Source organism: Labrus bergylta, chromosome 22, assembly GCF_963930695.1.
Source record: "Labrus bergylta chromosome 22, fLabBer1.1, whole genome shotgun sequence".
NCBI classification, from domain to species: Eukaryota; Metazoa; Chordata; class Actinopteri; order Labriformes; family Labridae; genus Labrus; species Labrus bergylta.
Window position 1 is genome coordinate 21,627,341 of NC_089216.1, and position 8,188 is coordinate 21,635,528.

Genomic DNA, 8,188 nt, shown 5'->3' on the forward strand with positions numbered 1-8,188 from the left:
ACACTGACTTTGACTTTTACTCTTCTCAGATGTAACTCAAGTCACTAACAGCTCCACAGGCTGCTGCAGTTTCCTCACTGTAATGCTGGGAGACACCTAGTGGCCGTGGAAGGAACTGCTTCAACTTAAAAACAAAAATACTTTATTGTAGATTTGTTACATTACACATCAAACTTCATCACTTATTTTGTTCATCTTTTTTTTTATAAACATACATCATAAATAAATGGACAGAGTAAATTAAGATAAAGCAAGACAGAAAAAAAAAGTCCCAAATCTGGAAATTGGTGTGTAGCTGGAGAGGGGACAGTTGACCTCCTGAGCACCAGTTCAGACTTTGATAAAGAGTGTAACAGCAGTGAGCTGCGGCTTTCTCTCTCTCTGTCCTTCTGTCAGGTATCAGCTGGATGTCGGCCTCTCTGGACTCTGCAATGGGGAAGGGGGAACCGGAGAACTTTGGTCTCCTGTCACTCCAATGGGGACACATTCCTCAAAAAGCCCACTTGTGGCAGAATTTCAAGCAAAAGGTCCGACAGCGCAAATGAGAAAGTTGACAGTGAGAGCAAAAGTCTGATCAGTGAGAAATAAAAAGAGGGACTGTTAAACAAAATGAACTGATGATGAGAAAAATAAAAGCTGATTATTTACACGATTAAACAAATATTTGAATTGAAAGTGATTTAGTTTTGCTTAGAGTGAGATTATATCTCTCTCAAAGTCTTGTTTTTTATATCCAGATGTATAACATCAAATATTCATTTTTGTTTTGTGGTTACACCACTTGACATTTTCAGATACATTCAGTCTTGTCTTTTGTAAAAAAAGAAATGTGCAAATGTCATTTGAAATGACATGAAAGCAACATGAATACAAATGTTCCATTTGAACAACCTGATGCATGCTTTCATTATAAATATTATAAACATCACAGTACCTGGTTAAAACACACTTACCATCGGTTACAGTCTGCGCTGTCTGCTGCTCGCCATTGGTGGCATGTTCCACTAAATCATCAGGATCCTGGTGGTATAGCTTGAGCCCTTTTCTATCCAGAGGTTGGGGGGGGGCCTGTGAAGACTGTTTCGTCATGAGCCGGGGATCCGGCCGAAGATTTTTGCCTTTTTTCAGGCAGTTTTTTCTTACCACTGTAACTTTTGCTGCTTTGCTAAAGTGCTCATGATGGATAGGCTGGATCTTTGTAACATAGCAATAAATAAGGTCTTTTACCTGCTCTTTTGTAACAAAGATTAAATTAGATCATCAACGAAATTGTTCACATACAAACACAGGCATACACACACACACACACACACACACACACACAGACACACACACACACACACACCAGAGGCCTGTGAGTGTATGACACGGAGGTTTGTTTCATTATTGTGTTAAATCTTGGGGTTACAAACTCCAACTAGGGTGAATTAGCCTAATGTGGGACAATTTTTGCATTTTAGACTTCTGAGATATATTGCAACATGAAGCTATACATTAAATCCACACCCATTACCACTCTGAAATCCCCAGGCTGTCCCCTAATCAATCAGCAGCCTCTACCATCAGTGTGTAAATGTGTAGGTGTGACCTGCAGGTGTTTGAGTTGTCAGAAGACTAGAAAAGAAATATACAAACTCTCATGTCCAGTGAAGTTTTTTATTTTTTATTTTAAAGCCCCATTAACCCTCTCCCTGTCCCTGTTCACTTTTTTATTATTCAAGATGTTTCTTTTCTTTGTGGTATTTCAGTTGAGCTGGCCTGAAGTGTCATTTCCTCTTCCTCGTTCTGTTAATATTGCAGAAATATACTTTTTTTTTTGCAAAGTTAAGATTGTCTGGGCAGGGTCGGCCTCATCTTCTTGACTGGTTTGTTCTGCCAATGTTAAGTCAGTTTAAAGGTCCAATCAGTGAGATGTGCAGTGATTGAAATGATAAAGTGACCTTACTATATGATCAGACATTAAGGAAACATGCTATGTTGAAGTGCTGGCTTTTCTGACAACAATTCAGCAGCCAGTATGTCCTCCTTCTAACTTAACATTCTGGTCCTGAATGCTCTGGATTTGTTTGGACCAGAGAAGGTAGGCGGTTTTAAGGCACCCCCCACACGGCCGTTTTGGACGCCCCTCGGTTTTCCAGATATGAGAGCAGTTATCAGGTCAAACCAACAGGTGTTGCAGCGATGGAAGCAGGCAAGAGAACTGGTTCAGATAGAAGTGATTGATTAATTCACCAACTTGCCCAAATCAAAAACACCCTGAGAGATCCACCCTTATAGATTTATTTGATTTCTATGCTGATGACACTTTTTGGTAACAAAGGAAATGACAGATGTCTAGTACTAATTTTAACCAAGTCTGATTTGTTTGTGGAGCTTAATAGAAAAGTATTGAGGCTTTTTAGGTTGGGTAGGATCAGTTTATCTGAACCAGTTCTCTTGCCCGTGTCCATCGCAGCAGTCTGAATGATGTCACCTAGCATATGCTATGCTAAACAAACAGTGAGACAGCTGTCCGTCAGAAGCTCTATTCAGAATGCTGTTTCAAGCTGCGATATCTACGCCCCTGTGATATGGCTCCTTCAACTGAAAGTTGTGGAGACGTAATTGGGGGACGAAGTGATCCCCTCTTTGTACCATCTTCAGAGGTAGTAACAGACGCGTTACAGAGGTGAGATATTTTCAGCTAAGCCAGCGGGGGAGCACAGCACCGTGTGTGTGCGCATGTCTGACTGTGTGTATGTGGAGCTCCCAAAGTGCCGGGTTTCCACAATGCCAAAATGCAATGTGAATTCCAGACTGGGACACCAATATGATGCCGTCCCAGAATCAGTGAAGAAGTGATGATGGCTTAATGTAGTTAAGCAGTCTGAAAAGGGCTTAAGACTTTGTAAGTGAACAAAAGTAAGGCTAGGTGATGACTCAGTTGTCTAATAATCAGAGTCATGAATAAAAGCAGTGTTGTAATGACTGCAGACAGCCTGTAGGGGTCTCTGCTCACCTTGAGAGGACTGAACTTTGACCTCGTGTTTGTGTCTCTTAAGCTCTGTGTTCTCTCACAGGAAGAAGATGATGTGCAGGATCCTGCTGCTCCTCATACTGACCTTCTGTGTCTGTGGTTAGTGTGAGAGAGAGAGAGAGAGACAGAGAGAGAGAGAGAGAGAGAGAGAGAGAGATAGAGAGACGTTAGGGGGCGGAGCGTCGAAACCGAAAGTAAACTGTGGGGATTTCCCGGTTATTTGCTACATGCCAAAAAATGACCTCCGTGAATTTTGGTCAACAAGAGCAACAAGGAGACTGAAGTGTTGGAGGCGGGTTGACGTAAGTCGTAGTTTGTGATCTCCATTTTCACCTGTTGTGACGTCAGAGGAGCTAATGAGTGTGTGTGTGTCCGTGTTTGGTTTACAGCTGAAGAGCGCAGCCACGATGTTGTTGTCCCAGTAACATGAAACAACATGCAGTAACCTGAGTAATTAAAGTTAATTCGGTTCGTTTAAGTCATTGATGTTTTTTTTATTCAGGAAGAATTAAGTAGTTGGAATTTGTAGTCTGACGGTTCTATCAGGCAGAGGAGAACCAGAACGTCACGCTGGAGTGGACCTTCACACCCCAAGATGACCCCTCACTTCACTCTCTTTATATCTACTGTTTGATGGTCACTGATCACAAAGTCTGTGTCCTGTTTGAACTGATCCGAGGAGTCGAGGTCTCAGAGTCTCAGGATGAACAGTTTGCAGGACGAGTCCACTGTGACAAAGACGTCCTCAAAGAAGGACGACTCAGACTTCACATGTCCTAATTGAGGACTGAAGACTCAGGCCTATGCAAGTGTGAAGTGATGACAAACGATGGTATGGTCGCTGGTAGAAGCCGTCTTAATGTGACCGGTAAGTTGACTCAGTAGATCTCAGGAGTGTCACGTCCGACCTGTGTTCTCCTTTCTCACATACCATCCCTTGCTTCTCTCCTGGTTTCACACTCTATCCACTGTCCTGTCAAAATAAAAGCCAAACAACCATAAATAAACAAGTTGAAACAGGTCTCTAGACTTTGGACATTATAGTACTGAAGGACTTTCTCATAGTTTGAAACAGTTCCCACGAAACCTCAGGTTTACGTTTGGTTTCATTTTCAGACGTTTGAGATTTAACTGAATGTTGAGGGTATTGCAGCTATATCGGCCTTTCGCAGGTCGTCAAAAAAGTTTGCCGCAAGGGACTAAACACGGGAGTGAAGCTGTGATGCGCTGTCGTTATAAATGACTTCCAGATCCAAGATATTTTAGTCATTTATTCTTCCAAAACAAAACAAGATACTACAAACGCTGTTTTTGGATCATCAAATAAATTTGCGATCGCAGTGCAGTATAGTGTGGCGGTCAACAGAAATTGTCTCTTCCCACGCTCACCCCCTCTCTCCATCCAAGCCAAAAACCAGGTGAACAGGTGAGTGCGGCCCATATAATCACTGCCATCACCACAAGATTTCCGGTGAACATACCCACCACCTGTAACAAGCAGACCGTAAACAATAAACAAATCAGTAAACAACCCATGACATCAAATACACAATCAACTTACATTTATGGCTCCTACAGAGGGTGTTGTTTCAAATCTCTTTGAATATTAGTTCCTGCCTCCTCCTTTCTTCTTCTTCTTTTGACATGCCATAGTTCATATTATTATTTACACTGTTTTATGTTGTAGCTTCATGCATATATTTTCTGTTTGTACAGAGTTTAATGTTGTTTTTTTATTGTCCTTCACAGCAGCTGCTCATGAGCACCAAACTCAGAGACCAACAGTGAGACCAGGAGCAGAGAGTCTAGGAAGACCTGGACTGGGACTGTTACTGTTCCTGGCAGCATCAGCTGGACTGGCTCTCTGTGTCTCTAAAAAAATGTGTCTTTAAATCTGCTGATGAGAGAGAAAACATCTCTGCAGTCATGTATGTTGAAGAAATTACTAAGACTTGACTCCATACAATAAAACTCAGTTGACTCAGATGGCTTACGTTGATGAAAGTTTATTCATCAGATGAATACTCGAGGAGACATCACACTTCTGTACTCGTGTCTTGCTCAATCACATCTGCCGAACTCTTCGAAAGGCATCGCATATATCCTAAAAGATATTATTATTATCAGGGTCGTGTCACATTGACCCACCTAGACTAAACTGTGACGTCAATAACACTGGAGCAGACAATAAGTCTACCAAACATCCTTTCAGATATCAGGAAGAACAGTTGACACTCTCTAAGCTGTACTTGGTGTTCTAATAACAGCTGAACTCTGTCAGGTCTGACTGACATCAGAGAACAGTGAATAAACCTAATGACGTCTGTACATTATAATCTAAATAACTACAGAAATTCCACCACAATGTAGACTCTGAATTTGTCAGAGAAACAATCAACCATCCATCCATTACCTGTACCACTTGATGGTTCTGGGTCAGATTGGTTGGAGCCAACTGGGCGAGAGTCAGGGTTACACCCTGGACTGGACGTCAATCACAGGTGTTGGAGCCAAAATGCTTGTTTTTATTGATAATTTGAAGAGTGTTCTAGCTTTCCCTCTGATAACTTCCTTGCTGTGAGGAAGTAATGCTAACCCCCTCACCACTGTGCAGCCGTACAATCATCCAGTCGACTTTTAAGAGTAAAGCTCCAAATCATTTCAAACGTTACTTCAAGATGGTTAACAAAAGAGACCCACCAGGACTACAAGGACCCCTTTCCGTCTGAATTCCCTCCAGAACCTTTGTTTAGAATATCATGATATTGAAATGTTGCTCATGTGGTTCATATGTTACATGTATTCATCCCCACAGAAGGATCTAATGTGGATTTAACTGAAACTTCTATTGTGTTCTGATGGATGGTGTTACAAACCTCTGACCTTCAATAATCCATCTTTATTTATAATGTTTAGAGTCTAAATAAATCCTCATGATCATCTGTGTCTCAGTCTTTTCATATGAAACACCTACGACTTATTAGAAAGAACAAAGTACGTAGATGAAGATGTGATGAGATCTCCTTATACGCTGATGATCCCTGCTCTTTGTTGTCACATCAGCAGCAAGTTAGCAGTGATGTATAAATGTACTAAACTAAACGAGACAATAGTGCAGTGGTGAGTAGTGCAAACACACGGAGATCAACATGATAATAAAAAATTTTTAATGATGTGACAGACGGGTTAATGTACATGAGGTGGAGTTTAACAGTATTTACATGAAAGGTTTGCATAGAGTCATACGTTTTAAATAATATCTGCATTAACAGCATGTTTTTGTTTCAGGGTTATTTGTGGTAGGGCACAGAGCTGCAGTGATGTGTTTCAGTCACAAGATGGAGCCACACTTCATGCTAATGTTGTCCTCACTCTCAGCCCTAGAAGGTCCTGAAGAGTTTGTATTCTCAACCACAACTCTCTACAAAATGTGCTTATTAAGTAACTTCTCATCAATGTACATGTGAAACAAAATAAACACAAACCTCGAGTCTCAAACAGCGGGGGGCATTATATTATTATATGAAAACTTCTACAGTGTGTTTGAACATATATTTGTGTAACCTGAGTGTCTACTGACCCAAAAAATGTGAAATAAACCCATCCGGTCCTTTGTTTGTGGTCTGCACCAGTCTAACAACACAGAGAAAAATGCTCTGTTTCTAATGTGCTCTCCTAGTGGGATTCTGGTAAAAAAATCCCCTCCCCTCCCCTGGTATCTCCACCCATGGACTCCAATCCCAGCCTAGAGCAAAACTTCAGCGCAGGTCAGCCATTTTTATTCTCTCTACAGAGGAGTGATGTCTACAGGGAAAACTCAGGCGGGGCTCATAGCATTTAAAGAGACACACACACCAAAATGGAGCATTCTGAGAGCGCTGGATTATACAGGGTCACAAACCTCCTCTGGTGCTTTATTCATGTTATATTTTGACCAAAGCACAGCACAGATGTTTCATTTAGACCACAGGGGACTGTTTTAAAAGGTGGAGAAGGGGGGATAATATGTCCTCTTTAATCAAAAGAAATCACCGTAGTATTTATCGTTTTGAAGACGCATATAAGCAGTTTTTCAAAAGAAAAACTCTCCAGGAAACAAACTAAACAAAAAACTTGAGAAATGTTCATAGTTAAGACACTGAAAGAAAACAGTAGACATTTCTGGTCCTTTCTTTGGTTTACAGTCTGTGGTGTGACAGTAAAAAAAACGTAAACGTTACCAGTAAAACATACAGTTGTAGTTTTTTTTTTTAGATTGTAGTTTCTTGAATTGTTCAGAAAGATTAAATTAGATCATGAACGAAATTGTTCAGAGAGAGAGAGAGAGAGAGAGTTGGAGACCCTGTCTGTAGAGAGAAGGACATTACTTTGTTTAACCTATCTTAAAGAAAATAACTTCAAACTGAAGTTAAAACCCAAAATAAAGAGCTAGCTAACAAGGAGCTGACAGTTGATTACATTGGTTGCCATGGAGACAACGGAATGCAGAGACATTGAATATCCTGCTCAGTGTAAAAGTGTACAGGGCAAGAAGAAATACAAGGAAAAGACCCTACAAGACAACCCAGAGTGCCTGTATGCAAATTACACCTCCCCCAATGGCAAGACAATAATGAACAACCTCATATTCCACACCAAGCACACAGAGCTGTGGAGAAATGCTGTCTGTAACCAGCACACCTTCAAAGAGGGAATCGACCATGGTGGCAGAGTGACCATCTGTCAGGATGAAGGGCTGGATACAAAGAACCCCATACTGACCCTCACCTACTACAAAACCAAAAGTACCATGCTGATCCAGGGAACCCCCAATAATCTGATCATATTTAAGAAGATGTTTCATAAGCTGAAAACAGAAGTGAACAAAACCAAATCCAGTTAAACAACAGAGACAGAGACCATGGACCCAGCAGACACAGAGGAGTCAGAACAAGAGGAAGAGAAAGATCCGCCAACAAACAAAGACCCTCACTGCACTCAGCCCTCAACCCTGACGGAGCTTTTCTTCACTGGAGCTGGACTTCACAGAGTTCAGAGAGCAGATCCAGACCAGACTCCCACAACTCAATAACATCCAACAACTGAGAGAAGAGCTCCAGGAGATGAAAAGGGAACATCAAAAGAACATTGACGACCTGAGAGTGACCACCTACACCCTCCAAGAGGAGAACA

The 8,188-nt window shown here is 41.4% G+C and overlaps 1 long non-coding RNA gene across 1 annotated transcript; it reads left to right on the forward strand.

Annotated features, from left to right (window-relative positions):
• Nucleotides 1-3,068: 3,068 nt before the first annotated feature.
• Nucleotides 3,069-5,002, forward strand: LOC109990588 (uncharacterized). Its single transcript, XR_002278254.3, has 3 exons — nt 3,069-3,318; nt 3,519-3,884; nt 4,766-5,002. It is a non-coding gene; the product is annotated as an uncharacterized lncRNA (long non-coding RNA).
• Nucleotides 5,003-8,188: the final 3,186 nt, after the last annotated feature.